Raw genomic sequence first — 27,140 nt, forward strand, 5'->3', positions numbered from 1 at the left:
ACTGGCTGGAGTGGGGCAGCCAAAACAGGCGAGTGGATACAGCTGGGGTGTGGTCCACAGCCTGCCTGAGTATATAAGAACAGGCACCAAAGCGGATGGCAGGGTCAACCTGTGGCAGCGTTGTCCCCAAAGGGAGAGACACCAAATGGGATTTCCCTCCCCCCTTTGGGTCTACACTTCAGTAAGTTTCCGGTGTGCCCACCCTGCCTGTCAGGATATGAAACTGTAGGCTTTGCACTGTGGGCAATAAGCCTGTGACCTTTACCCAGGGTGAGAGCCTGAGAAATGGGACGTTTGGGTTGGTGATGTTCCCCCTGAGTGAGAGGCAGAGAGAAGTGTTGCAATGGCACTATTGTCTTCTGCCTGGCAATGTGAGGTACATAATACAGCTTATTATCTGTGACCCTATTTGCCCAGCTGCATATAGTCATGGTGGTGCTAGGATTTGTCTTGCTGGGCAGGTAGCAGGAAGTTGCAAAGGTGCTGCCCCCGTTTCAGTGGTGGTGGGCAAGAAAGGTAAAGTCTGAATGCAGGGGCTGGCCACAATCTGAGGCCTGGGGCGGGAGCCTTGTTAGAATAAAGTTATAAACTCAAACGACAGAGCTGCTGGTCCCTGGAATGGCCCCTGGGCTGAATTAGCTCTCTGAGGCCCTGGAAAAGTGTACCCAGCTGCCCCCACTACACAGGCCTGCCTAAATGTCCCTTCAACTCTCCCGTGTCCCCAGAAGTTGCAGGTAGTTTATCTACTGCGTGTGAATGTACACAAATTATATAATTTCAAGTATGCCACGTATTTGGGTCTCCGTTCCATGAGAACTATCTGCACTAGCTTAGATCAGCAACATTTTATACATCCTCATTTATATTTGGTCTTAACTTGAAAAAGCTAAAGCCATCAGTAAATATCAGGACAGGAAGGCTTTGAACTCTTCCCTCCTACATGCAGTCATCGCACAGCTGCTTGCAGGTTACCGTTGACAATTTCCTGTGTAGGGCAAACTGCATGCCACCTCCCCTGCAGAAATAAAAGACCCAACTTGTTCTTAACTGCTGATGGAAACACTGTCATATTTTCCACGAGTCGAGCTTGGAACCATTACTGAACTAACATTCTCACATTTTTCCATATTTTGCAAAAAAAAACCTTCAGTAAACAGCTGCAACCAGAAACAACCAAGGGTTCCTGTCACTGTTCTTTCACTGCACAATGTGGGTATTTTTTTTTCCATATTGGAAGCCCAGTTCTGGTGAATACAAAAATCTGAACAGGACCCAACTGTCCAGGTTTAGCTGTGCAGACACTTTTATGAGCTGCACAATAACTTGTACAGTTTGGAACAGCATACTTCTAGGAAAAGATTGCTTCCTGTAGATTGCTCAGCTGTGTCTTTTTTGGATGAAATTCAATGAAGTTCATGACTTGCAGTCAAGTTATGTTTGCCAGTCAAACTGCTAAAACTGAATGCACACAGAAAAACAAACACACATACACATCAGGGTTTGCTGCCTTATTTATTGCCTCTCTCGAAATACCCTCTCTCTCTCTCATTCAGCTATACCATGTGGCCAAGATGGCCACTCAGTGCATTGCATGGCTTTTTGGCAAAAACAAGTGGAACAGTATACCTCATCAGTCCATGTATGCTTGTTCCACTGATGCTTAGTTCAAAACAGCACACCACCATCTGGCGAAAGCTGCTAACATGGATCCGAGTTTGCTTGCCAGCTCGGAACATATTCAGCCTCTGAACTAGATGGCAAAGTACCAATGGATCAAAACGAAGACACGGTGCAGGACACAGGATTGTCACCATGCAATGAACTCTGAGACTGCAAATGTTAGTGAGGCAAGCATGCACTTAAAAGTACAAAGTGAGTTAGCTCCCAGTAGAGAGCGTTCAGTAATTATATCATTTGAAATGTGACTTACAGGGCAGCAACAATCATCATATGCTGCTGCTGCTGCACTCGTGATTCAGAGCAGGAGGACAGAAGGGCTCTCACTCTGGAATTTGTCCCAAGAACAGTCACTCCTGTTACTTGACTTAAATCTTGAGGTCCGTAATTCAAAGTATTGTATTGCCAAGACGTTTAGCAGTGGGAACGCTGCAGCAGCAGGGGTTCCACAGAACAATAATAATTCAGTCCCCACCCAGGGAGCTTGCAATCTACATTAGACAGATATGACTAGGGCAAAGGCCGGGGAATCAACAATGAGGAGTGAGAAAAGGAGTGTCAAATAGCAAGGGAAGGGCAGGTGAGGTGAGGCCATTACAGTTCAGGAAAGGCCTTTGGCATGCTTGGACCAGCTGTTCTCTCCCTGGGCTGCGTTCCAGGGACAGCCGCTGCAGTCAACACTGCATTCTAGAAGAAATTGCTGGTTGGGGCTCCACTTCTAGGTTCAGATGTTGACTCTGTAGCTCTGTTAAAGAGATACTGGGTAAGCTGACAGTGTTGGCTCTCACAACATTGAACAGCAGGCTCAAGGTGCGCACGTTTAGCAAGATACCCTCTTCGGAAGTCTGTCACCCAAGCCTCCTGGTTCAAACAGCAAACTGAGCGATGCTCCCCTGCAAGTGAAACTGCTGGCTGGGGCAGAGTGGGTCTACTCTTACGTTGTAAAGATGAAACCCTTACTCACACCCCTGGCACACTCATATGCAGGTCAGGCTCTGACTGGCTTCAAGGGCATTGCATCTCAAAATCTTGCCAAGAATAAGATTCAAACACTTATGGTTCTTTCAGGAGAGAATGTTAGCTATTTCTAAAGACAGAAGTGCTTCTAGATATTGGGATCAGAAGCTCACTTAGTGATCACACTGTGCCTAGTGATCACAGTGACTTTTCTCAGTAGGTCTTGCCCCAATGAGGCAGTTGTCAGGACTGAGGTTCCCTGCTTTCCACCACTTTCTAAGGCTCCTACTCCCTCAGGTCCTTCCCCAGCAACCCGAGACTCCGTTGTCTAGTGTCTCTTTGCTCCACCCTCTTCATACCTCTTTGGGTTCTGGGAGACCAGGGAGGAGGAGAGCTAGTCATTGCAGGAGGTGGAGACTCCCTGGATTCTTCAGCAGCCTGCCTCCACTCTGCTTCTGCCTCAGAGTCTGAATTGCTCTCTACCACAGCCTCTTCCTGTTCACTATACCTTTACCTCTTCAGCTTCTGACATCTCCTCCTACCAGTCGGTACCCTCTTCTCCCTCATCGTCGTCCCACTACCAACCCCCCAGCTCTGAGCTTTCTTCCCTTTGGGGTTTGCTTGGGGGTCCCCAGCTGATGCCTCCCACCACTCCTCTGCATCCAGCCAGTCCATGACAAACAATCATTCAACATAAACCAAAGGAGCCAGGACCCTTCTGATACATCAGTAGTGGCCAAACTTGGCCCTCCAGCTATTTTTGGACTACAGCTCCCATCATTCCTAGCTAACAGGGCCAGTCGTCAGGGATGATGGGAACTGTAGTCCCAAAACAGTTGGAGGGCCAAGTTTGGCCACCACTGCGATACATATTATTTAATACTTATTATTAAAGACTGAAAATAAAGCTGTGACGGGAACCATCACAACCAATCAAACCAAACAAGCCGGAACGAACACACACACACACACACACACACTTTCCACACATATTGTTTAATTGCAATTTAAGCCTGTCAAGAAAACTGGAAGTGCACTGCTTGAAGCTGGAGAGACAACTGGAAAAATTATCCTGCAGTGGTAGGCAGAGATATAATGAAAGGAGGTGGGAGTGGACCGCCCAAAACACAGCTTGAATAAACAAATACCGTTCAGGAGTGTTTTAAGACCAGTTCAGAAGAGAGACATATTTCTCTTCAGGTTTTCCATGGATTGACGTTTGTTCCAATTCAGCAGTAAAAGGTGGGTTTCCTCAAGGAAAACAGCAGGTCAAAAGAAAACACCTCTCAGCTGCATGATGAGAGATCAATACAAAATATTAGAACTCACAGGACAAATGAAACCGTGAATGGGCCCTAAATGGGAGAGTGGGGATCTTAAGCTCATTTACATGGAAATAAGTTCCACTGAGATCAACAGGACATGCTTCCAAACTAATGTGGTTACAAACAGGGTGTCAGGCAATTTATACACACAGCAGAATCTTGGATTGCTCTATTTACTATTGTACGAGGAAAGAGGACTGAGTAAACATAGTACTCTTAATGGTTTAGTGTCAAGACAGAATTTCTCCTTCAGACTATCCTTGTCTGTCTGCATTTTACTTTCAAAACCAGAAGTCACAGTGCCAAAAGGATTTCAAGGACTGTCTCCAAATACACAGAATATTAATGCCCTGCAAGCACTCAGAATGCTTCCTCACATTGAAAGCTGAAATATATGCAACAGAAACACAGATGACTTATTATTTCCCCCTAAAATTTGTTTAAACGTTTTTTTATCATGGCCTCATCCTAAGAAACCCTGGGAAAATAAACCATTTGCAGCACAAGTCCCCAGCACTTCAAAGCTGAATGAAGAAAGCCTGGCATAGTCGGATGTCTAAGCAGCAAACAGTAGTGCTCATAGGTTTGGGAAAAGGTATGGTTACAGACATATTTGGAATGTATATCCCAGGTCTGGGAAACCTATGGCCATTCAGATGTTGTTGGGTTGGGTTAGTGGGAGTTGCAGCCACACAGCATCTGTAGGGCCATAGCTTCTCCACCCTCTTGCTCTCCATTCTGGAAAGCAGCAAATACTATAGACAGAAGACAAGCAGGATTTCCTAGTCTATTAATCACTGGAGGAGCACCAGAAAGATGCTTGTAAGCATTAGGCAAGGCTAGTCAACCAAAGCAGAAATGTATCTGCAGAGTGAGCTCCACAACGTTCTGGATCACAGGCTGTTCTGATCTACTGAGTTATGCAAACCAGAATGATCAGACACCAAGAACTACAGTGGTACCTCGGGTTAAGTACTTAATTCGTTCCGGAGGTCCGTTCTTAACCTGAAACTGTTCTTAACCTGAAGCACCACTTTAGCTAATGGGGCCTCCTGCTGCTGCCGCGCCGCCAGAGCACGATTTCTGTTCTCAACCTGAAGCAAAGTTCTTAACCCGAGGTAATATTTCTGGGTTAGCGGAATCTGTAACCTGAAGTGTATGTAACCTGAAGCATATGTAACCCGAGGTACCACTGTAATGCCAAGGCCTACATATTACCTTCATGGTGTCTGTGTGTCTATGGCTTCTTTGCACTGCAAGGAACATTGTTAAAGATTCTACCCACATGCCTGCATAGTCAACAGCTTCATCCCAAACAGATGTCAGGCACTTGTCTGCAAAGACACCACATTCAAAATGCAGGTCTCGGGAGAATCAAGTGACATTCCCCCCCCAATAAACTGCGTATGAGTCAACGTTCTCTAATACAAACCAATCCCTATATATACAAAAAATAACACAGCAGGGACAAGAGTTCTCCTCCAATCTGAAGTAGCATTAAAACTTTACCTCTGACAAATATATGAAACGGCTCTTAGTTTTCTTGCCTGAAATGAAAACTAGAATCTGTTTTTGGTTGGGGGCTGGGGAGGACAGTCACTACCACTATCTCACTTATAGAAGATCTTTTCCTCACAGGTTCAAGGCAGCAGGAGGTTTGCCTGCATTCTCTGAACCTACTAAAGGAAAAGAGCTTCTCTTCTTCACATGCAGCACTGAAATTAGGCCAAGGCCTTTGAAGACGCTCATTTTCCCCTCCCCGCCTGCCCACAGAAAAAATGTTACATAGATCTATAAACTACTCTGCAAATTGCTCTATAGATCTATAAACTACCCCGCAAACATTAAACATTTGCTTTCCATAGCAGCAGCACCGGCATAACCTAAATTAAGACCACCAATAATGTGCACCTAAAAATCCAACCACATGCATGTCTCTTATATTGGGAATAGATAGATGATAGATGATAGATAGATAGATAGATAGATAGATAGATAGACAGACAGACAGACAGACAGACAGATGATATAGATAGATAGATGATAGATAGATAGACAGATCAAGCACACTCATTATCACTGATAGTCTTTTAAAGATACAAAAGCTCTATCTACATGAGCCTCAATTCACAGAAGGACCATAAACTCCAATGCTAATGAAAGCTAAAAGCCCTATTTTAAAACACCACTTAAAAGGAACCGATGAAACTCTTTAACAGGCTGCATCATAGGAAAGGGCATGTTTTCCCTAAGGACCGCTTGTCCCAATGCTGAGAGGTAGCCATTCATTCTGATGGCTTCCTATTTAAGTCCCTGCTGACCCCTCTCTCTGCGCTGTTTCAGTAAGTTAGAATTGGCTGGGACTGGACTACATTCCTCAACAGACAAACGAAAAGCGCCCCATGCCGTTGTTTACATTTTTAAATGGCAAGTGCTCACTCAGTGATATTGTGTGCATATGGCATGTGCATTCTCTTAGAACACGGAGCACTCTCTGAAGTTCTGGGAGAAGGGGAGAGATGCTGCCTCTTGTTATCTTTTTCAGACAATCGCTACAGAAGCACAGGACAGGATGTTATGCCTAGATAGGATGTTATCTTGCTTCCTCCCCAGGCACTCCATTCTTTCCCCTCAGCATGCTTGGTCCTGCCTCTTCCCCACTTGATGCCTAACAAAAACTATTTGGCCAGACTCCAAGATTTGCCTGGGGGGGGGGGGAGCAGGCTGAGTATTGTATTAGACCATCTTAAGCAGTGAGAGTAACAGAGGGAGAGAAAGTGCAAACTTTGGGGCTTTACAAAGAACTTTGGCAAACATATGTTTCTACTTAGGAGAAGAAAAACTTTCCATTGTGGTTGCTTTAGCCTGTGGTCTACAGGTTCTATTCTCTAAGGTCTTGTAAGGTAACACACCCCACAAACTTTGGAAGCAATATTTTGATGTTTTTACTGGTTATCCACCAGAAGCGAACAGCACACTGGAGATAACTTTGGTCCCTTTCTGCACAGAAGTGAGTGGAGTGAGATGCAAATGTTTGTGAATGCAGAGCCAGTTTTTCCCCAAATCACAGCAGTGTGTTAAAAATCAGCCTAGCGGATGCTGCATTTGTGCTGGAGAAATCCACACACACACACAGCATTCAGAGGGAAATAAAATATTTTCTTAAAGGCTTTAATGTTATTCTACATAATACAGTTCAAATAATTTTAAAGAAGTTTTTATATGTGGCTAACTTTTAAAAAATCATTTCTAGCAGCTGTAATTCTAAATCAAATGTTACACTGGCTACATTTTCTAAATGACCTTTGCTGGGAACTGGATGGAAGGAGTACATTCCTGTTGATTCGCTCAGCAGCATAGGATACCTTTGACCACAATATGCTTCTGGACTGACTGGTATGAGATTAGCAGGAATTGCTCTGCAATAGCTCCAGTCCTTCCTTGAGGGATGGTTCCAGGAAGTGATACTGGGAACTCCTGCTCAGTGCCTTAGCCATTGGCTGATGGTGACCTGCAAGGTTAATCATCCCTCAGCTTAATTAGCAGAGACTGTCCAAAGGTTTAGGGCATGGGTTGGCAAACTAAGGTCCGCAGGCCAGATCAGGCCCAATTGCCTTCTGGATCCGGCCTGCAGATGGTCTGGGAATCGCCGTGTGGATCGCCAGCGTGTGTATTCTTTCCCTCTCCCTCCTACGGCGCAGGCGCCACCTCCTCCCTCCCTCCTCCTGGCTTCTCCCCGCCCTGCCTAAAAGAGGAAAGGGGCTGGGCTTTGTTGGTGCCAGCAACAGCAGCGCTCGAGCAGCCGCCATTTTAAGCAGCCCCTCTCCAGAGCCCTTTTGTGTGCCACTCATCGTCCCTCTGCTGCCACCCCCAGCCCCTGCTGCTCTCAAGACACAGGTAAGCAGCCACCAGGGCTCGTGGTGCTCTTGCATCATTTTTTTTCCTCCCCAAAATATAGTCTGGCCTCCCACAAGGTCTGAGGGACAGTGGACTGGCCCCCTACTGAAAAAGTTTGCTGACCCCTCGTTTAGGGTGTGTTATACATAATCAATATGCAGATGACATGCAACTCTATTACTTCCTTTCACCTAATACCAAGGAAGATGCTGACGTTCTGTATCAGTAGGGCTAACACATTAATGCTTAATCCAGACATGACAGACACCGTTCAGGTCAGGAAAGGGCCTGACTCAGGTATAGGGATTCAGAGTATTTTGGAGGAAGCAGTAGCTCCCCTGAAGAAACAGATTTGCTCCTGGATTTAGCTTTATATGAGGATGACCTGGTGGCAGCTGTGCCAAGTGTGCTACAACAGCTGTGACTATTCCTGAAGAGGTCAGAGCCAGCCATGGGAACACTGGTCTTAGTTGCACCAAGGCAAAAAAAAAGCTGTACAAAAGGCCACCTTTGAAAAGTTTCTGGAACTTCAGCTGGTCCAGAACACAGCTGCAAAGATGTTACGGGCATACCAGATCATGTTGCACAACAACAAATACTATAATACAACAACAACAACAAATAAGAGCTGTCAATGTATACCTCACATTATATCATGCTAGTCCCCTGCAAAGGCTAAATGAATAGAAATGTTTGCAAATAAGCCAAAAACTAAGCAATGACAGCATCAATCGTACTTTAGATTTTAGATGAGGCTAGCTGCCTTGAGCAATGCCTTTGCACCAGAAGGGTGCAATGCAATGCTTTAATATGTTTTATATATTTAAAAGTACTCTTTCATTTTCAATACCTAATCTCTGAAGATTTGACCTGAACGTTATCGTGTGTCTTTGGAAAGTCCTTCCTACAGAGGAGAAGAGGTCCTCTCATTTTCACAATGGATGAATCAGATATTACTAGCAGGATCAAGACACTTGCACTGTAGTCTCTGCCTTGCCCCACCAAGTCTTGGTTAGATTCCACCAGTACTAAGCTGCTTCTAGAGACCACTTTGCTATTTAGAGCAGGAGGTGGGGTGCTTGGACTGCTTTCCAGACACTCCCCCTTTAAGGGAACCCTAGCAATATCTTCTAACAAATCCATGCATAATAGGTCATGTTGATCAACTTGTACACTTAAGTATAAAAGCAGTTAAGTAGGCAGTGGCTGTTACAACAACTTTCAGGGACCCTGCCTGCTCACCCATAGCCAAACCATTCTGAGCATCATTCTCGACCTCATTCTCCTGGTGCCATGATATTCTGCAAAGGTGTAACCTTTTGATTCGTACCAATGATATGCTGCAATTGGTGCCCCCTGAACCCAGCTTCGGCATAAGGCCAAGATACTGCATTAACAGCATTCAGAAGTGATGTGTTCTAGACAATAAATTGTCTTAGTGTGACATGTACAAACAAAAACAGCAATAAGTGTATACACATTTTCAATCTTGCACATGAATGAGTGTACCAAACAAATGCATAACTGAAACGTTGACACATAAAAGCAATGTCCTCTCATCATAGCTATGTTAGCATGCTGGAAATAACATACGGCAACTGTTAGTTTCTTACCTCTCTGTTGATGTCAGAGATGAAAGTGAATAATGGTCCGACGACTACTTGGTTCATTAATCCAGTTTAAAAATGGCTCTCCAGAATATTCTGCACCTATTTAAAACAACAATAATAAAAAGGTTCAGAGGAGGTTGAGCAATATCATCCATTTTTTATCACAGTCTAATGTACACAATACTGTTGATGACTGTACAGAGTTTGCTTTAGAGTTCCTGAGTACAGTGGTACCTCGGGTTAAGTACTTAATTCGTTCCGGAGGTCCGTTCTTAACCTGAAACTGTTCTTAACCTGAAGCACCACTTTAGCTAATGGGGCCTCCTACTGCCGCCGCGCCGCCAGAGCACGATTTCTGTTCTCATCCTGAAGCAAAGTTCTTAACCTGAAGCACTATTTCTGGGTTAGTGGAGTCTGTAACCTGAAGCGTATGTAACCTGAAGCGTATGTAACCTGAGGTACCACTGTAAATTGTTTTTAAGTTGATAAATAGAAACCACCACTTCTTAAGCAAATTCCACTTCTTAGCTTACTGAAGGAAAAATAACCCTCACACACCCCTCAGAGACTAAGGGAGATGGCTACACATAAAACTAAATAAATAATTAAGTGACACACATCAAATAAACTTGTTCATTCCCCCCACCCCCCACAAAGCATGTAATTTTAACAATGGGCATGTGCAGATTTCAAATTGTGATATAAACATTTTCCCTAGGCTTGGGCTCTTACACCATTCTAACTATGGTTTTAATAACAATTTCTTTTTAAAAAAAAATAAAAATAAACTGTTGCCAACTGAAAAATGTGCTTTCGAAAATCTGGGATCCCTCATTTTGTATGCGTATCTCACAGTCATTTGTTCTTAAAATGGCTCCTTTTGCACTGCATTAATTGCCTTCCAAGAAGTTGTGGCAGCATCTTGCAAATTTACATTCCTGGTGCTTTAATCTCACAAAAAACTCCAAATGCACTTTCAGGGCAGTTATTCCAAATTGTTTTGCAACAAATGGCATCTTCATGTTTTATGGATGTTCCAGATATGCACTGAGGTTTTAATATCTATGTAATACTTCTAACCTTCTTTTCCGCTCATATTTCTAATGCATGTTAAATTCAGTAAGTAGGTAATAATCAACAAAACAACACCAGATGAGCAAACTTGAACCCAGGGTATGCTGCCCAGGAGCCTAAAAGCTGCTTGCAATTTACATACAGTACTTCCAATTAGTGTGCTTTTAAATTTCAGATAGAATTATTTTCTCTTTAGGAACAACACTTGCAAGAAATGTCTTGGTTTAGTGTCTTGGTTTAAAAATTTCATGTCAGCCCTCACAAAACTAATTGGCCACATCTCAGCTCAACTATCTGTCCTAGGAAATAGATTATGGGGAAGGGATGAAAGAGGGTAGAAAATATAACATCTATTGCTGTTTCTAAATTAAGGCAATTTAATCTCCTACCCCCATGCTTTCCATTAAATCTGAGAAAAAGAATGTTTTTTTAGATATATCGCTATGGTAGAATCCTCAAAGGTAGGCAGGCACAAGCTATATTGAATTCTGCTGTGCAGATGCAATGGAACAGAAAGAATCCTGTATTATGCACACAGACTTAAGAAACCCGCATTATATTTTAAGGAAACAAAGCTTCTAGATGTCATAAAGCTTGCTTATGTGATACATCCTCTAATGGTCCCTTCGAGCATCTCATTGTATGATTTGTTTACACATTCAGAGGTACAATCTGAAAGCAGGTTCAGGAAGGAAAACGGACCCCAAACACACATTGACTGTTGATACATTTCTGGTACAATGACAGCGAAATAATGGAACGGTCAGATGGGTTTCAGAATTTACAGTGAGTTTCTGGAAAATGGCCAGAGATATTGAACAAAAGCGTGTTACAAACTTTGGGATTCCTAGTACAAATATAGAATTGTTACTATATCAGGATAATAATTTCAGGTGCTGAAGTAAAGAAACAGAAGGGAATTTGGAAATATGCCAGCTGTTCCTTTAGAACAGAGGTAGGTCTGGAGTCTGTATCCCTCCACATGTTGCTGGACTACAACTCCCATCATCCCTACTACTGGCTACGGCGCTAAGGCTGCTGGGAGGGTAACAACATTCAGAGACCACAGGTTTGGCTGAAGCTCCAATTTTCAAAAGGTCTGGGTCATGTTTCCAGGGGCAAGAGGGAATTTTCTATTCTCTGCCTTGGGTTTGCCAAAGCAGGGTACGGCTGTGCAAACTCTGAGCTTGAGTTTTTTTAAATAAATAAATAAATAAATAAATAAATAAATAAATAAATAAATAAATAAATAAATAAATGGAACACTCTAACCCTTGCAGAATGAAAATTATGTGAGATGTGCAGGTGCTATTTGAAGCAATTGTTTTGCGAAATATGAGCCTGCTCTCCTGCCTTTCAGTGTTTTTAGCCAATTCATAGCTATTGAAAAAAATTAAACATGCATCAGGGAAGACCAACCAAGAGGTAATGGAGAAGGAGCTTGTTGATTTTGAAGATGTTTGGGGGGTCTTCCTGGATACATGTACTTTTTTTTTCTGGAATCAATGAAGAAGAGGCTACATGCACAATTTTAAAGGGACATCTTACGTCATTCTGAAGCTGTTTTTTCTTTTCATTGTCCCTGGTAGACAAGTGAGGATTATTATTATTTTTGTCAATTTGAAATCATTGTAGCTGTGATTGAACAGTGATGTGTCCTTCCAACAGCAAAACGTGATAGAAAACTCATGTGCTTTCTATAACCCAGGTTTCGTTTTATGCAAAAATGATACTGTTGTTTTCTTAGTATGTAAACATTTTTTTTTAAATTACCCAGTTAATGTGAATGTAAATAAACTCCATACTTAGTTGAACCATATTGCTGGGGATGGACCATTATGGTTCAGAGAGTGTGGCCTACATGAACCCCTGCATGAACTGATGGAAGACCTACACTGACGTAACAGGTTTACAACTCATTAAATTTGAGGTTACTTCCTGGTTTAGGGTTGGCACTGAAGAAGAACAGGGCTCTTGTGAGAGGCAGAAATTAAACTAGTGAAGCCTTTTCTGACACACAAATGTGATTCTGGAGAAAGTTTCACCTGGTCACCTTGAGCTTAGGGCGAGCGTGTGGGCTCTTGGAGAGATCACAGCTGCTGTGCTCCTTCTTAAGACCTCTTCCTGCTGCACTGCTGTGAGCTAAGTCACGACTGGGCTTGCCATGTCATTCAAATCTAGGCTCACGGTTTGCCCCACCCCAGAAAAAACCACGAGCTGTGACCAAGTTTTGTTCTTCGGTTTACGTTTTGTGGTTTGGCTGGAGCGAAACAAACCACAAGCCCCAGTTTGTACAGCAGGCTAAGCCAAACCATTGCTTAGCTCACAGTAGCACAGTCATAGGAGGAGCGGGGAAGAACTGCAACGATTCTGATCTCTTCCCCAGGAAGCCTTGCATTAAGGCTGAGCTGCGGTTTGGCTTAGTGTTAACATACTGTTATGGGCTACCCCAATCTCTGCTGAGCAGTGCAAGATTCCAGGCCTCTTGGTACTTAACCAGGGTTTGTGTTTCCTTTGGATAAATGAAGCATAGCAGAGACTGTAGTGTCTTAAGCAATATAGTTTTATTTACGTATATATGCACCTGAGCCTTGATGGAGGGAGTATGGAGCATTACACACCAAGACTCTCTTGTCGCTTCTCCCATAGCTTCAGCAAGTTTGAGTCCAGAGTAGAAGCCAGCCATGCCCCCTGGTCTCTGGGTACCAGAGTTGTTCCACCAGGCCGTTGGTCAGGGCGCAGCCTGACTCCCTCCTCTGGCAACCTGCCCAGAATTTTGCTTAATGGTTGCCATCAACTTGATTTTAATTAATTTTTATAATGAAATATTTTTAGAATGTTGGATTATTTGATTGTTTGATTATTTGATTGTTGTTAGCCGCCCTGAGCCGGGCTTCGGCTGGGGAGGGCGGGATATAAATAAAATTTATTATATTATTATTATTATTATTATTATTATTATTATTATTATTATTATTGCAACCTCTCCCAGCCAGTCCGTATGGAGTCCTGTCCTCCCTCCCTTTCTTCTTGCTCTTTTCAAAAACCTCCTGCAAAAGGACACTTTCTTCCTGTGGTGACATCATGCCCACTGTAACCCTGACAACCTCCCCTTCCCAATTTTCCTGTCTCTGTCCATTACTCAGAGTCAGGGGAATGACAGTATTTGCATTTTCAATTGCTCTCAACGGCCCAGTTATCTGATCTGTTTCTTAATGGCACCTTTATTAGCTGATCTCCTGAAAAGGAATACAGATATAGCCTTTATTATTATTTTTTACACTGTGCCTGGCATCTTCCCATAAAATATTAGCTAAATTATAACATTGACTAAATTAAGAATTTAGGGGGATCTGCCCCTCCAAACCCATAACAATACAAACTGTGTCACTGTGTATGACCCCCAATTTATTTTGGGGGCCCTCCACCACCTCTGCAAAAGAGGGTACAAAACTGCATATGCAATGTTGTGTAAGTCTGTGCACACTTCTGTCTCCCCATATAGTGTCCTGGAGCAGAAAATCCTGTTGTTGACACCCCTGCCTCCAGTTTCTTTGCCCCCACTCCCAGTGTTGATGAGATGGAAGTTAGGTGGACAGTCTGTCAGAAGACCTCTCATGTTTATGCAAACCGGCTGCGCGTACTGTACATGCATTTACATTTGCAGTAGTTCTGCTGCTTCCACATGAATACCTGCCACAAGCCACGGGAAAGACTTAGTGGGCCCATTGCTCTGTTTTCATCAAAAGAGTTAAATGCATAAAAGTATGTAGACAAGACATCAGATTGAAAAGGGATTCCCACCATCATGCAGAATGCAGATGTGGTTTTGAAGGAATACAGTGTCGAAATGTAAAGGATAAAACAGGTCTGGAACCCATTTGCAACTGGAGGATTCTGAGTATTATTCCCCCCCTCTCCCTTCAGTGTTTGCTATCTGCAGCAAGAACAAACCGACAAATGCGTTACTAATCAGTAATGTAAACAGTGGTCTCTACAAGCATTTGGGCATATAAGAAAACATATGTTTTGGCTTCAGACCCCTTGCATTTTATCACTTCATTATGTAATTTTCTAGGAACATTTATTTTGTAATGGAGGCAAAGAAACAACAGCACCAGCATATAACTGGATCCCCCAGACTATTATTGGCTAGACCTAGTGCATGCTTGTCCCACCTCAGGATGTTGTGGTGCAGGCAAAGGGTGGCATTACTAAAAATAAAACAATAAAGGACTGGTAAGAACACGGTGGGTCTAAGGTACTGAGTTCTAATTGGGTCCATTGTGATGAATATTCATGTAATATTCATTTTTTCATTCATATGTCTGGGAGGCTTTGGAATTAAGGTAAAGTACTGGTGCAAAGAGAAAATGCCATTAAAAAAATGACAGTGGGGGTTATTAAGACAGTCTCCTGTCTAGTTGTGTCACTAAATAATAATCTCCTATACTATTTCATTTTCTTTTTTATGTTAAATTGGAGGGATTGTCAAATACACCTCATTGTTTTGATTTGTTTTAAATAAATGAGGCCTATTTTATCCCAGTCTCAGATAAGGCAAATGTTGTTTTTTTAATAAAAAAAGGTTAATTTTTGCTTTCTTTTGAGTCTCTTTGCTCCTTTTTTTGTAAACCTAGTGTTAAAAATGTACGGAATATATTTTGTTTTTCTTTTATGTTTTTCTTGCTTGGAATAATAAATAAAATTATTTTAAAAAATTAAAAAATTAAAAAAATGTTTATATAAAACTAGCTCGAGGCATTGAAATGTGGCAAGCAATAAATTCTAAGTTCCATTACGTGAAAATTTAAAAAATACCCCAAAACCTCCAATTACAATATAATCTTCGAATAGTTTTACAAGGTGGAACAAGTTGTGGGTGTGAACCACAGAAAGCCTGTATAAACATAAACCCAAATGATTGGGGTCTCATTGATTTTAGTGGCAGTTAAGTGTACTACATAACCTTTGGGTTACCCTCCTGTGGGAAGCCAGGGCCTGAGGGAATAGCCCTGAACACAGAGGTGGAAACATTACCATGGTGACAGAGAAGCAAAATATTCCATGGCTCGAGAGAGGGGAGTCTCATGGGGATTTGTGGGAGAGAAAAGAAGGTGCAGGTTAGCATTAGTGGAGGCAGGCCAAGGTGGAATCCCAGAAAGATACCCTCAGTCACTTTCTGCCTCAGTTCAAGCTCTTGGGCCTCACCTGTGAGGGTACCCACCCCCTGCTGTGTCATTACCTAGATGAGTAGATATCTGAGCATTCTCATCAATCAATTGCTTTTAAGAAATGAGTTTCAGTCCTGCAAACTAAGGGTCAGAATGCTGTGAACACTCAAAAGTGGTGTCACAGTGCATAATGTGTCAGCTTTTGTTTTATACAATGGGAAGTTATTTCTCTCCCTAACACCCCTCCTTAAAAACAACAACAACACCACCACTTCAGATGGACCAAAATGAAGCGGCCAGATTACTGACTGGGGCTCACTTTTAGAACTCAAACAGCCACTGTTTTAAAGCAGCTGAATTGTCAAGACAGTTTGTTCCCAGGCCCATCTCAAGACACTCACATTAGTGTTTAAAGCCCTAAAAAACATAGGTCCCAAATACCGGGAAGACTGCTTGCTTCCCTACAAGACTTCTCAGATGTCAAGATCAGCAGAGGGGGCCCTCAGATGTTTGGTGTGGTTGGGTGGGTGGCCTGGGAATTCTTCAAGGTTGTGGAATTCACTACCCATAAGGTGCGTCTGACGTTGTCATTTTATAGTTTCCACTATATCATGACACTTGAGAAATATGTTTCACTCTATTTCTGTGAGTAATTTGCTTTAACTGTTTTTCATATTGAATGTTTGATTGCTGCAACCCACCCTGGGATCTGATGATGAAGGGTGAGAAATACATTAAAATAATAATAACAAGAACATAATGGGAAGTTTATCACTTTACCAACCATGGAAATACTAATTAGGAGGGCCACAGAGATGCTTCGGGGGGGGGGGAGGCACCACCATGCCATTGTTCTCTACCTCTCTCATAACATATAGTAATTATTGATCTGTGCAATGAGCTCACTGCGTACATTGCCCCGCCCTCACCAATGGCAGCCACTGATGTGGAAAGGGAAAACGTGTAACACTGATATCATGTCACAACTAAGTATTCTTATATTTTAACAGAGAGAGAGAGAGAACTCAACACAGGGATACCATTTACAATGGCATCCCTGTGTCAACTGTAACATGCGATTCTAGAGATACAGTATACCTCTTTTGTGTGCTGGTTCCTTCAGCTATTTGCAGATAGCAGGGATGTGACCCAGGAATGCCAGCAGTAAAGAAAGAACTACAGTGGTACCTTGGGTTACATACGCTTCAGGTTACATACATTTCAGGTTACACACTCCGCTAACCCAGAAATTGTGCTTCAGGTTAAGAACTTTGCTTCAGGATAAGAACAGAAATCGGGCTCCGGCGGTGCGGCAGCAGCAGAAGGCCCCATTAGCTAAAGTGGTGCTTCAGGTTACGAACAGTTTCAGGTTAAGAACGGACCTCCGGAACAAATTAAGTACTTAACCCGAGGTACCACTGTATGCCTTCTCAGGAGAAACTGGTCATTGTACAAGACCAGGTGATTCCTGTTAAACCATGTTTACAAAACTGATTGGCATGACTGGACACTGTCTATTTCACAGGTAGAGAACCTCAGGGCCTGGAGGCTGGATGTGGTCCTTCAGACCTCACCACCTGGCCCTTGGACCACTCCCCTGGCCATGCCTCCTTTTCAGGACACATTCTTGCTTCCTATGCCACACCCACCAATACTCCTCAAGTGCTTTTGTCTGGCTAGAATGTGTTCTTGAACTTTGAAATGCCTCTTGGTTGCCTGGACGGAGAAAGGTGTATGTTCAGAAACCATGATTTTTGCTGAAGGATAGACACCTTCCTTGGTCCACCTACTTTTTGCCTCTGGCCCTGCCTACCACTAGCATGCAGCCCTGGGAAGACTGTTTGGGAAGAAATGCAGCTTTTGGCCTGAAACAAGGTTCCCACCCCTGTGCTACTTCCACAAAGAATTTGCATTGCCATTTATAAAGTAACCCATCCGTCTGCAGAAAATAACAAATCAGTCATACTGCTTTCCATTCTATGTCAGAAAATCCATTACAGCTCAAAACAGGAACGCACTCTTTTCACTAAACAAGTTCGTTTAACCTAAGGTACCACCTTAACTATTCTGGATTTTATTTAAATCAACAGGCAGCACAATCATAGCACTACAGTGCCGGGTTCAGCAATGCAAACTGCGGCCAGTTGCTCCTGTAAGGATAAGGGTAAAGCACCAGCAAAGCAGCACCAATGGTGGTGCTGGGGCCAGTTTCAACCACCAGAGTGTCCCTGGGGCTAATACTTTGAACCATCCACTCCATCCTGTTTACTGCTTTGCTTCTGCAGTCTCTCCTGGCATCATACTGTGAGATCGTTGCTAATCACAGGGCTCAGTACAGAAGATGCTGCTTACATTCAATTGCCTGTACGTTCATCCATAATCTTTTACTGACGTATTTGTTTTGAAATAAAATAGCTCATTGAAAACAAACTTCTAAACAGCTGGTTCGAACTGCATTAAATGCAAATCTCCTACAAACTCCCTATAAATAAAACCATTTTTCTGTCTGTCCAGAGCACCATTTTTATGCTGCTCTTCATAAAGCCAGTTCTTTTATTCTAGCCAGGGGCTAAATTAGAAAGTGCACATCCTCCTAACCACAAACTTCAGTGCAAATAGCAATTTAGACACCACCAGCTGGGATTCATGCCCTAGCTAGCCAGGCTTGATGTGCAAAAACAGCAGGATGGCTGGTGCTGTATCCACATGTAGAAAGGAAGGAGGAGCAACACCAAAGAGCAAAACACATAGGGGCAGAGGCAAAGCTTCAAACCGGTAGCCCCCAAATAATGATTTCCCCCCTACATGCAAATTGCTCATTCTGTTTGGATACAAAAAAAGTATTCAGGAACACTGTAAATTGAAAACATACATAAAACAATCATTAAAGTCAATATAAAATGCTAAAGCAAATCAATGAATAATGTCTGGCCCCAGACAATGTTCCCCATGCAACTCAAAACGCCAATAAACAATCCTGTATCATCGTATGTGGAACAGGAAAAACATGTAATATGGTGACATCATAGGATGGGCAAAGTATTTCTGCAAGTTGCAGGAGGAGAAAGAAGAAGAACACACAGCAGCAGCAGCCACAAGACCTGGGCTGGAGTAAGGAGCAGTTGCCATCTCAACCCTGCAGTTCTTTCTGCCACTATGACACGATAGGAGTCACTATGACAAGTAAAAGATAAAACACTTTGATGCCACAGATGTGGGTTAACATGGCATCTCTGCCACAGTGACCTCAGGCTCAAACTCATTTTTCCACACTGCTGAACAGGAATAACAACCTACCAGGGCTGTTAAAGAGTAAAAACAATGAAAGGTGAGCACAATAAAGACCATTAAGTACTTTGAAATTCAAAGCACTGCAAGAACTTGCCACCGAAAAACTTCCAGCTTGCCTTCTGACGGCAGGGAAGCTAGAAATGTGCCATACAACTGAGAGACAAAATTGGAAATAAATATAGAGAGGCCTTTGGAGCTGTCAACAGGAAAAGCTGTGGAGCACCAGGTGCCTTAGATGTTCCTAACAACCACTTAGAATGGCAAAAAGTATCTCCCAGGAAAGGCACTCTGTGGGAGCCTGAGCCCACTGCAAAATAGCTGGCAGAAGCACTAGATTTCCACAGTCAGAACAAATGCTAACCTGCCCTGAGAAGCTGGCGATTAGCCAGGGATGGAGAGCACCAGCCAGAAAGAGAGATGCCCAGGAACAAGAGAAATCTGTCACCATGGAAAACCTGCAAATTCCTCCAAGCTGGCCTTCTCTCCCTACCCCCCGGATGTTTGCGTTGCTAGGCACAGAAATTGTTATCTGAAAATAAAATAGAGACTTTCTATCTTTGCATATCACTGCCTACCCTTTGTTCCCTATGCAGCTAAAATATGTTTGTATCAAAATTCTAAAAGCCGTCTTATGTGCAGAATTCAGCCTGGGCACAATCAAAACACACTTGGTGCCAAATCCATCAGACAAGGCTCCTGTGTACAGACACATTACTGCACTGAGGTTTCATTAACAGATGGGAAACGAACCCTGTGACCTGTATTTTCGCAGAAGGGTGAATAGGTATGCCTGCCACACCTGGCCATTTAAGCCCAGCTAGGTGAAGGAAGGATGACCATATTTTTTTGGAAATTTTATGTAGCTGATGGAATGGATGGGGGTGGGAGTAAGCAGAAACAACTTTAAATTTGTGGGTTAAGACAAAATGTTTAACAAAAGGCTTTCTTTCCAAACAAAAAAGTCTAAAGAGATAGAATGTGCTTCTGCACATCACGGCTGAATGTGAGAAACAACAGTATGCGAGTCATGAACAAATAAATAAAAATCTAGAAGCAGCCTTCACTACTTTCTTTGCATAAAGATGCACTATTATCATTGTTGTTGTTTATTAAGTTTATATTCTCCCCTTTCTCCCAAAGGAGCCAAGGAGGTATGTATAAAGATTAGCTACCAGGTCACATTCTGGGTTTTCTGATTGACTTATAAACCCCCAGGTTTATATTGCAAACAGGTTACCTGAAAGTCTGCTTCCCCATCCACAGAGCTGTTCACCCACTTAGGTAATTGCGGCAATCCTTTCAGTGTTGCAGGAAAGTGACCCGGAAGCAAGCGTTTCCATGGTGGTCCCTGAAGTCTGAATCTACAGAGTTCCCTCTGTGATTCACAAGGCACCATCAATCATCTGTTACAGGCTGCTCCTGAAAACTCCCCTCCCCCCACCCTCAAACCTTTCCCGGCCTCTAATGTTGGACTTTTCAAATCTCTTTATCTTTGTACTTCTGCCAAAGGTGGCTCACAACACAAACCTGAAAAAAACACCCTCAAATAATTTTGCAAAGTGGTATTGAAACATTTATCCCTATTTTCACATCTCAGATGTAATTATCATGGAACCCAGCCACTCACTGCCTTTTGGCAATTTTTCACCTGCCATTTTTATCTTTCTCTGTACTTGTAGTCCTGAAATGAAAACCAAAGATGTGGATAATAGCTTTGCATTATATGAGACAGTCCAGCAGAGAAAGATAGGACAGACTCACAATATTGTTAGAAAAATGTTTATAAAATAGGAATGGTGTGCTGTACAGTGGTACCTTGGGTTAAGAACTTAATTCGTTCTGGAGGTCCGTTCTTAACCTGAAACTGTTCTTAACCTGAGGTACCACTTTAGCTAATGGGGCCTCCTGCTGACGCTGCGCCACCGCTGCGCGATTTCTGTTCTCATCCTGAAGCAAAGTTCTTAACCCGAGGTACTATTTCTGGGTTAGCGGAGTCTGTAACCTGAAGCGTCTGTAACCTGAAGTGTATGTAACCCGAGGTACCACTGTATCATTCACATTTCAGTTTTATTTTCATTTAACAAAAGAGGTGACATTAAGGCAAATGCCTCCATAGCTCTGCATTCTTCAATAGCAGTGCCTTTATTCCAACGTATTACCAAATATCATCACTGGTCCCTAGCTGTTTGGATGCAGAGGCCACCTATAATTTATGAGGTTATTCCCTATTGCAACTAAGCAGACAAAACAGCTTTAAGTCCAAACCACTCTCTCCTATGGAAGTCATAAATCTCTTCTGCACAGTGGATACAATCCAACAATATGTTCCTGCCATGTTGTCATATGTGCATTTTTGCTTGTCAAGTCAGAAACACACCAGCTGCTTTTACATTCCTTTGAGTTTAAAAAAGCAACTTGTAGTTTAGCAGTGAGCTGCTGGAGAAAAGGAAAGATGAACTTGTCTATTACTTGTCTATGAGTACACCTCTGTCGACTGGGGGCAGAGTTTAAGACTGAGGTGTACAGCATTAATTTAAGGTATACAGGGTGAAGCACAAAGTGTTAATATGTGTTGTGCATGTGAACACACACACACACACATTCAAATATAATTTCTAATAAAATCATAAATTTTTATTTAAAATGTTCAATTTACTATAAACTATTTCCTTCAACAATGAATACAAAAGTGTCTAGTAGCATATTTTTAGCTACACACATCATTAAAAGTAATAATGAAACAAGTAAAAGTAAGGGGTGGACGATATTAGGAAATATTGTCTTTTTGTTGTTATAAGCAACAATATGAAGCTAAAATCTCAGCAACAGCTAAAAACCAAAGCACAATGAAACTATTTCTTCATGCTTAAAGGCACTTTGGTCTTATATGCTCCAAGCCTATAACTAGAGGGACTTTTAAAATAGGTTTCTGATATGGCTTTTAAATTGGCTGTTCTAAGGGGAGGAGTAAATAATTCCCACATGGTATGATTTAGGAGTTCTTTGGATTCTGGACAACATGGCTAGGCTGTGTTTTACAAAGAATGTCATTGGTCCAAGCGCCAAAAAGTTATTTGGCTACGGATAATAGGACATTGTGGCATGTCTTGATTAATTATCCTTTTAGTTTATGCTCATTCTACTCACCAATTTAAACTTGTCATGTGTGGGTCTTTGTCCATACATGTCACCCTGGAGGAGGGAATGACTTCAGACTTTTGGTTTCTATTCAAGTTGGGATTGCCAAAACTTGGAACTTCTGAATCTTGGAAGTCCCAGTGCTTGAATTACAACATCTTGGCTAAGCAATCAGCTATAACGTGTGACTCTTAAAACTTTTGTGGCTAACGCTGAGGGTGGAAGGGAGTTTCAGGTAAAAAAATTAAAAGTTTTAAATGATCCTATTTTAAAGTATATCAGTATGATGGATATCTATGCAAGGTTGGAGCAAGCAGGGCGGGGGAGTAGCTTTCTTTTCGTCCAATAACCCAGGGATTGCTGCTGCCGTGAGTGCTGGAAGAAAGACCAGCTCCCTGCTGCAAGGTCCATTTCCACCTGGCCTAAAGGATGGGGCCCAGACTCACCTTGAACAGCTAAAAGGTTCCTGGGAGGCCAGAGGGACATTGCTGGAACAACTCTAGGGTTGGGGCAACTGGCTAAAATGTTTTACAGTTCTAATTTTGGTTCCTCTGTTTTGGTTTTGTTGGGTTGGTGTTGGTTAAAAGTTTAGTTGGGTTTGGCGGTTATTCAATTTGGGTATAACTGCAAGCTGTTTATTGTTGTTGTTATTGGTTTCTATTGATTTATTTATTGCTTGTATATGATATTTTGTTTTTTAATGTTTGATGTTTTGTTGTGTTTTTATATATGTTGTATATAGAGTGGTTGGGGAAACCCAGCAGATGGGTGGGATATAAATTTTAAAAATGTTGCTGCTGTTGTTATTGTTGTGATATAAATTTTAAAAATGTTGTTGTTGTTGTTGTTATCCATTCAGATATGAAAAGGCAAATAAAAGAAGAATGCAGCTAAATTCTCCTCTATGTAGAAGGAAATTTCTCCTGAGAAAGAGCACTTCCTTGAAATGCATGAGGTCTTTTCTAAATAACCTATCAATGTACAAGAAATATACCTTGTGCCTTCAGTCTTGGGCTTTCGGGTCAGAAACATTTTCGTGGTGGCGCACGGTTTGAAGAGCTGCCAAACCACCCCTTCAACACAATCATCACTGCTGCTTGCCTGCATGGGGTTGGGATGAGGCAGGTAGGGAGCGAGGTTGGGACTGTTCAGGTATACTGCCTGTGCACCTACAAACCTCACGGACACCCAGCCCCAGTTCTCTCCAAGTTAAAAACAGAAATACTGGCATTGGGAGGGCATCTCCACCCCACCATACATGGCAATGCAAAAAGCTAGTCTGAAAGGAAGTAGCTGCCAATTTGTAAGCTTTTGAAAGGAAAGCTCTGTGCTGCAGTGGGCAAACAAAAAACCCATAGGGATTAGAAGACCACTCTGCCACCTCATACATTCAGTAGGATAAATGGAAAGAACCCGCCCCACTGAATATTCTCCAAAATTCTTCTGCACACTGCAAAAATGGCAGGGGAAAAATTCACAGGAAGCAAAGACTTTTGCAAAAGTAGGTACAGCATTCAGCACAGCAATAGCATTATGCACAATTTGTGGTTCAGAAAAAGTGGTGAACTGTTGTAACTAAAAGCGCAAACTCCAGATCATCTCAGCTGTGTCAGGGGAGGAAAGGGGAGGAGCGTGCTAATTCAGGAGAAGGCTAGTCTTATCCAGGTAGAACTAAACCATGGTCTAGGGTTATTCTAAACAAAGACTCTGTCTTCATGGATTAGAAACCAGTAACATTTTTACAAGTCCTATTAATATCATTTTTTTAAGGTTGAGCATGGATGGATTCTAAAGTGGTACCTCGGGTTAAGCACTTAATTTGTTCTGGAGGTCCGTTCTTAACCTGAAACTGTTCTTAACCTGAAGCACCACTTTAGCTAATGGGGCCTCCTGCTGCTGCCGCGCCACTGGAGCACGATTTCTGTTCTTATCCTGAAGCAAAGTTCTTAACCTGAAGCACTATTTCTGGGTTAGCGGAGTCTGTAACCTGAAGCGTATGCAACCTGAAGCGTATGTAACCCGAGGTACCACTGTATTTCTTTTTATATCCTTTTCATCTTTTATCTTTTTTTCTTTTTATCTCCAGCACATAAACAGCACTGTGAAGAAACATGGTTTAAAAGTGACATTTTCAAAGCTGAACAAAATCATTTGGTTCTTGGCCCATGGGATGACTCAACAATGTATATCTTAATATTCAAACCTCATATGTTCATCAGCCTAAGCAGGATATTTATTAATTGAAGGTTTCAAATTGGAACGTGCCATGACAAAGAGACATACATACCAATCAGTAAATTCAGTTTGTTAGTTTTAGCTCACTTCTCCAAACCGTTAAGGTCATATTGAATCCTGATTCTATCTTCTGAGGTATTATTAGCTACCCATGAAACCATGTGATGGAAGCACAAGCAAAAAAAACGCATGCAGAAAACAAAACTGCCTACACAACTTTAGAGGGAAAGGTAAATTTAATGATAAGTCAAAATGAATTGAATTAGAGAGCACCACAGGGAGAACGTGAGATGAGCAACTGACATGATGACCCCTCTACATGCTGCTCCTGAGTACTAAATAGTGTAAAGTCATCCTTTCTTGAGAAGCCCTTGACTAAGCAATTGATTTCCCTTCTTGATTTGGGAGAGACCAGATTTATTTTCTGTGTAAATTGATTACAACACAGCCCTTTCATATGAACTACTTCGTAAGAAAATAACTCTGACTCCTGCACGTCGTCACTGGCTGCGTTCTACCAATATGATTTTATAATTAGTCTGCTGCAAAAGCTCTGGACTATTGTTCTCTGAAATAATCAAAGGTGCTGCTGCGGCCTAAATTGACACACCCCACCAAAGATGAGTATCTCAGGGGCGTGGCGGAAATCAGATGAGATGTGGACAAAGGAAGGCAAAGCTTGGACTAGAGGCAACTGACTTTAATCCTACAGAACTGTATGGAATGCAGGGCTATGTATTATGAGGGACACCTATGCAGACTCAATCCTGAAAATGTAGCTTCAGATAGCTGGAATGGGTTCATAACTGAAACAGAGCACAGTAGGAATGACCTACCACACTGCTACCCTCAATATGTCACTGAAGCTATGTCAATCCGTGTCTGTTACACCTTAATTTATCAGGGAAAGAAACTGAAAAGCTCGCAGCAGAAAAGGCTCATTGGCATGTGTGTGTGTGTGTGTGTGTGAGAGAGAGAGAGAGAGAGAGAGAGAGAGAGAGAGAGAAGTGTATTTATCTCTTAAATAAAACAACATTACATTTATATATTAAGTAACTGAGATGTGCTTATCTAGCAATTAAACACAAAGCTTGCCAACTACGAACTAGTGAAGAATCAAAAAGTACAAAGTTATGAACTATTGTTTAGGGATTGGTATGTTACAGATAATTATGTTTAATTAATACAGAACTCTGGGAAGATGACAAATATAGATTAACAAACCAATATTCATTTGATGGAGGAAGCTACCTAACCCCACCCTACCCCCTACAGGAAGGAAGAACTTGGCTGTGCCAAGATAAGGTTATTTGCTTTATGAGTCAATTATCCAACCTTTTTTGAACCCTACAGAAAGAGGAATGTACCCAGCCACTCTGTAGCATATAGGAGGGTGTGTGCCTGCACTGTGTTTACTCCAAACTACGAAGCAAATTAGGGTGATTTGAGAAATGTTTCTGAATTGGACTGTGCAGTTACAAAAGTGTCTTGAGGTGGATTAGGGACTCCCTAACCTTTCACCCAGCTCTGTGGCCTTGGTTGTCCAAAAAACGCACAACAGTTTCTTCTGTGTCTTCAGAGAAATGAAGCCAATCTGACTTGGGAAACACCCACATCTTGAGAGGGGAAGGGGAGGAGAGCTTTCCTTTTTAACAGACAGGTCTAGCTTTAAATCACAGTGAATTATTGAATTAGTTTCTGAAATCACTCCATTCACATTGATTCGAGCTGTATCTTTTCACATGAATCTATGTGTTTCCCTATACAACCCAAATGAAAGATCACGACTGTATCCCTAAAAACTCCTCAGGGCAGATGCCAGTTGCTACCGATAACCTTTGAGGGTAACAGGGTCTGAACTGGGAGGGTGACGTTTTCCCTTCCCCAGCCATTCCTGAAAATTTATATTAATTTTACACCACTCCCTTCTCCAATACAAGTCAATGGAGAAGTCTCTCACTGAGAAAATGGGATGTCCCCCCCAAAATCTGGGGGGGGGAGTTGTGTGCGCAGAAGCCTACCCCACAACTAAGGACCCTTGGAGCAACCAGATCCCCAAATCCTCCTGGGAATTGTGCTCTCCTCAGCCCCATGGTATCTATTCTTCTCATGAAAGAAGAGCAACATTTGCCCTTGTGGAGAAACCATTGTAAATTTCATTTTGAAAATGGGCAAGCTTCATTTCCTCAGAAGGTGTATCCCACCTCCAAACTACCCAATACAAATTCTGGCATTTTTTATTTTTATTTTTTAATCCATTTTTTAAAAAAACCAAACAAACTGGAAAGGTACCCTGCACAAAATTCACTGGATAAATGTGACTATGATTAGGCAGGCTTAAAGCACTATTGAGGGACTGTGGCATCTGTAAATTCCATCTACTTCTGTGAAAAAGGGGCGGGGGGGAGTTATAGCTGTTGTAGGTTTCACATTATAATGAATAGGAAGAAAACAGTACTGCTTCATTTTTAACAAATCTAATGTGGTCCCAGATAACAAGTTGACATGAAAAGACACAGAATGGCTCAGAGCTGGCTGATTCCCCAAAACTACAGATACAAGTTGGATCTTGTGGCTGGTGTACACCCCTATTATATATCTATTTTCCCCTCACTTCTTCCATCTTTAGAAGGAATTTCTGAAGATGCTGAATGGAGGACCACTTCAAAGAGTCACCCTCCTCTCTGTCCTGCAGCACAGAATGTGCATCTGGCAAGAACTCCAAAGAGTCTTTTCATTGGTTGTGCCCAGACATTGGAACT

At 42.3% G+C, this 27,140-nt stretch overlaps 1 protein-coding gene across 6 annotated transcripts in view; it reads right to left on the reverse strand.

Annotated features, from left to right (window-relative positions):
* HIVEP2 (HIVEP zinc finger 2) overlaps window positions 1–27,140 on the reverse strand; it is a 137,662-nt gene that overhangs the window by 34,547 nt on the left and 75,975 nt on the right. For all 6 annotated transcript variants that reach the window (XM_083607543.1, XM_083607547.1, XM_083607544.1 and 3 more), the window contains one exon: window positions 9,470–9,565. The gene's annotated coding sequence lies outside the window, so the exon portion shown is untranslated. The remainder of the gene's footprint in view (window positions 1–9,469; window positions 9,566–27,140) is intronic.

This window comes from Podarcis filfolensis, assembly GCF_964270895.1.
Source record: "Podarcis filfolensis genome assembly, chromosome: 3".
In the NCBI taxonomy this organism is placed as follows: domain Eukaryota; kingdom Metazoa; phylum Chordata; class Lepidosauria; order Squamata; family Lacertidae; genus Podarcis; species Podarcis filfolensis.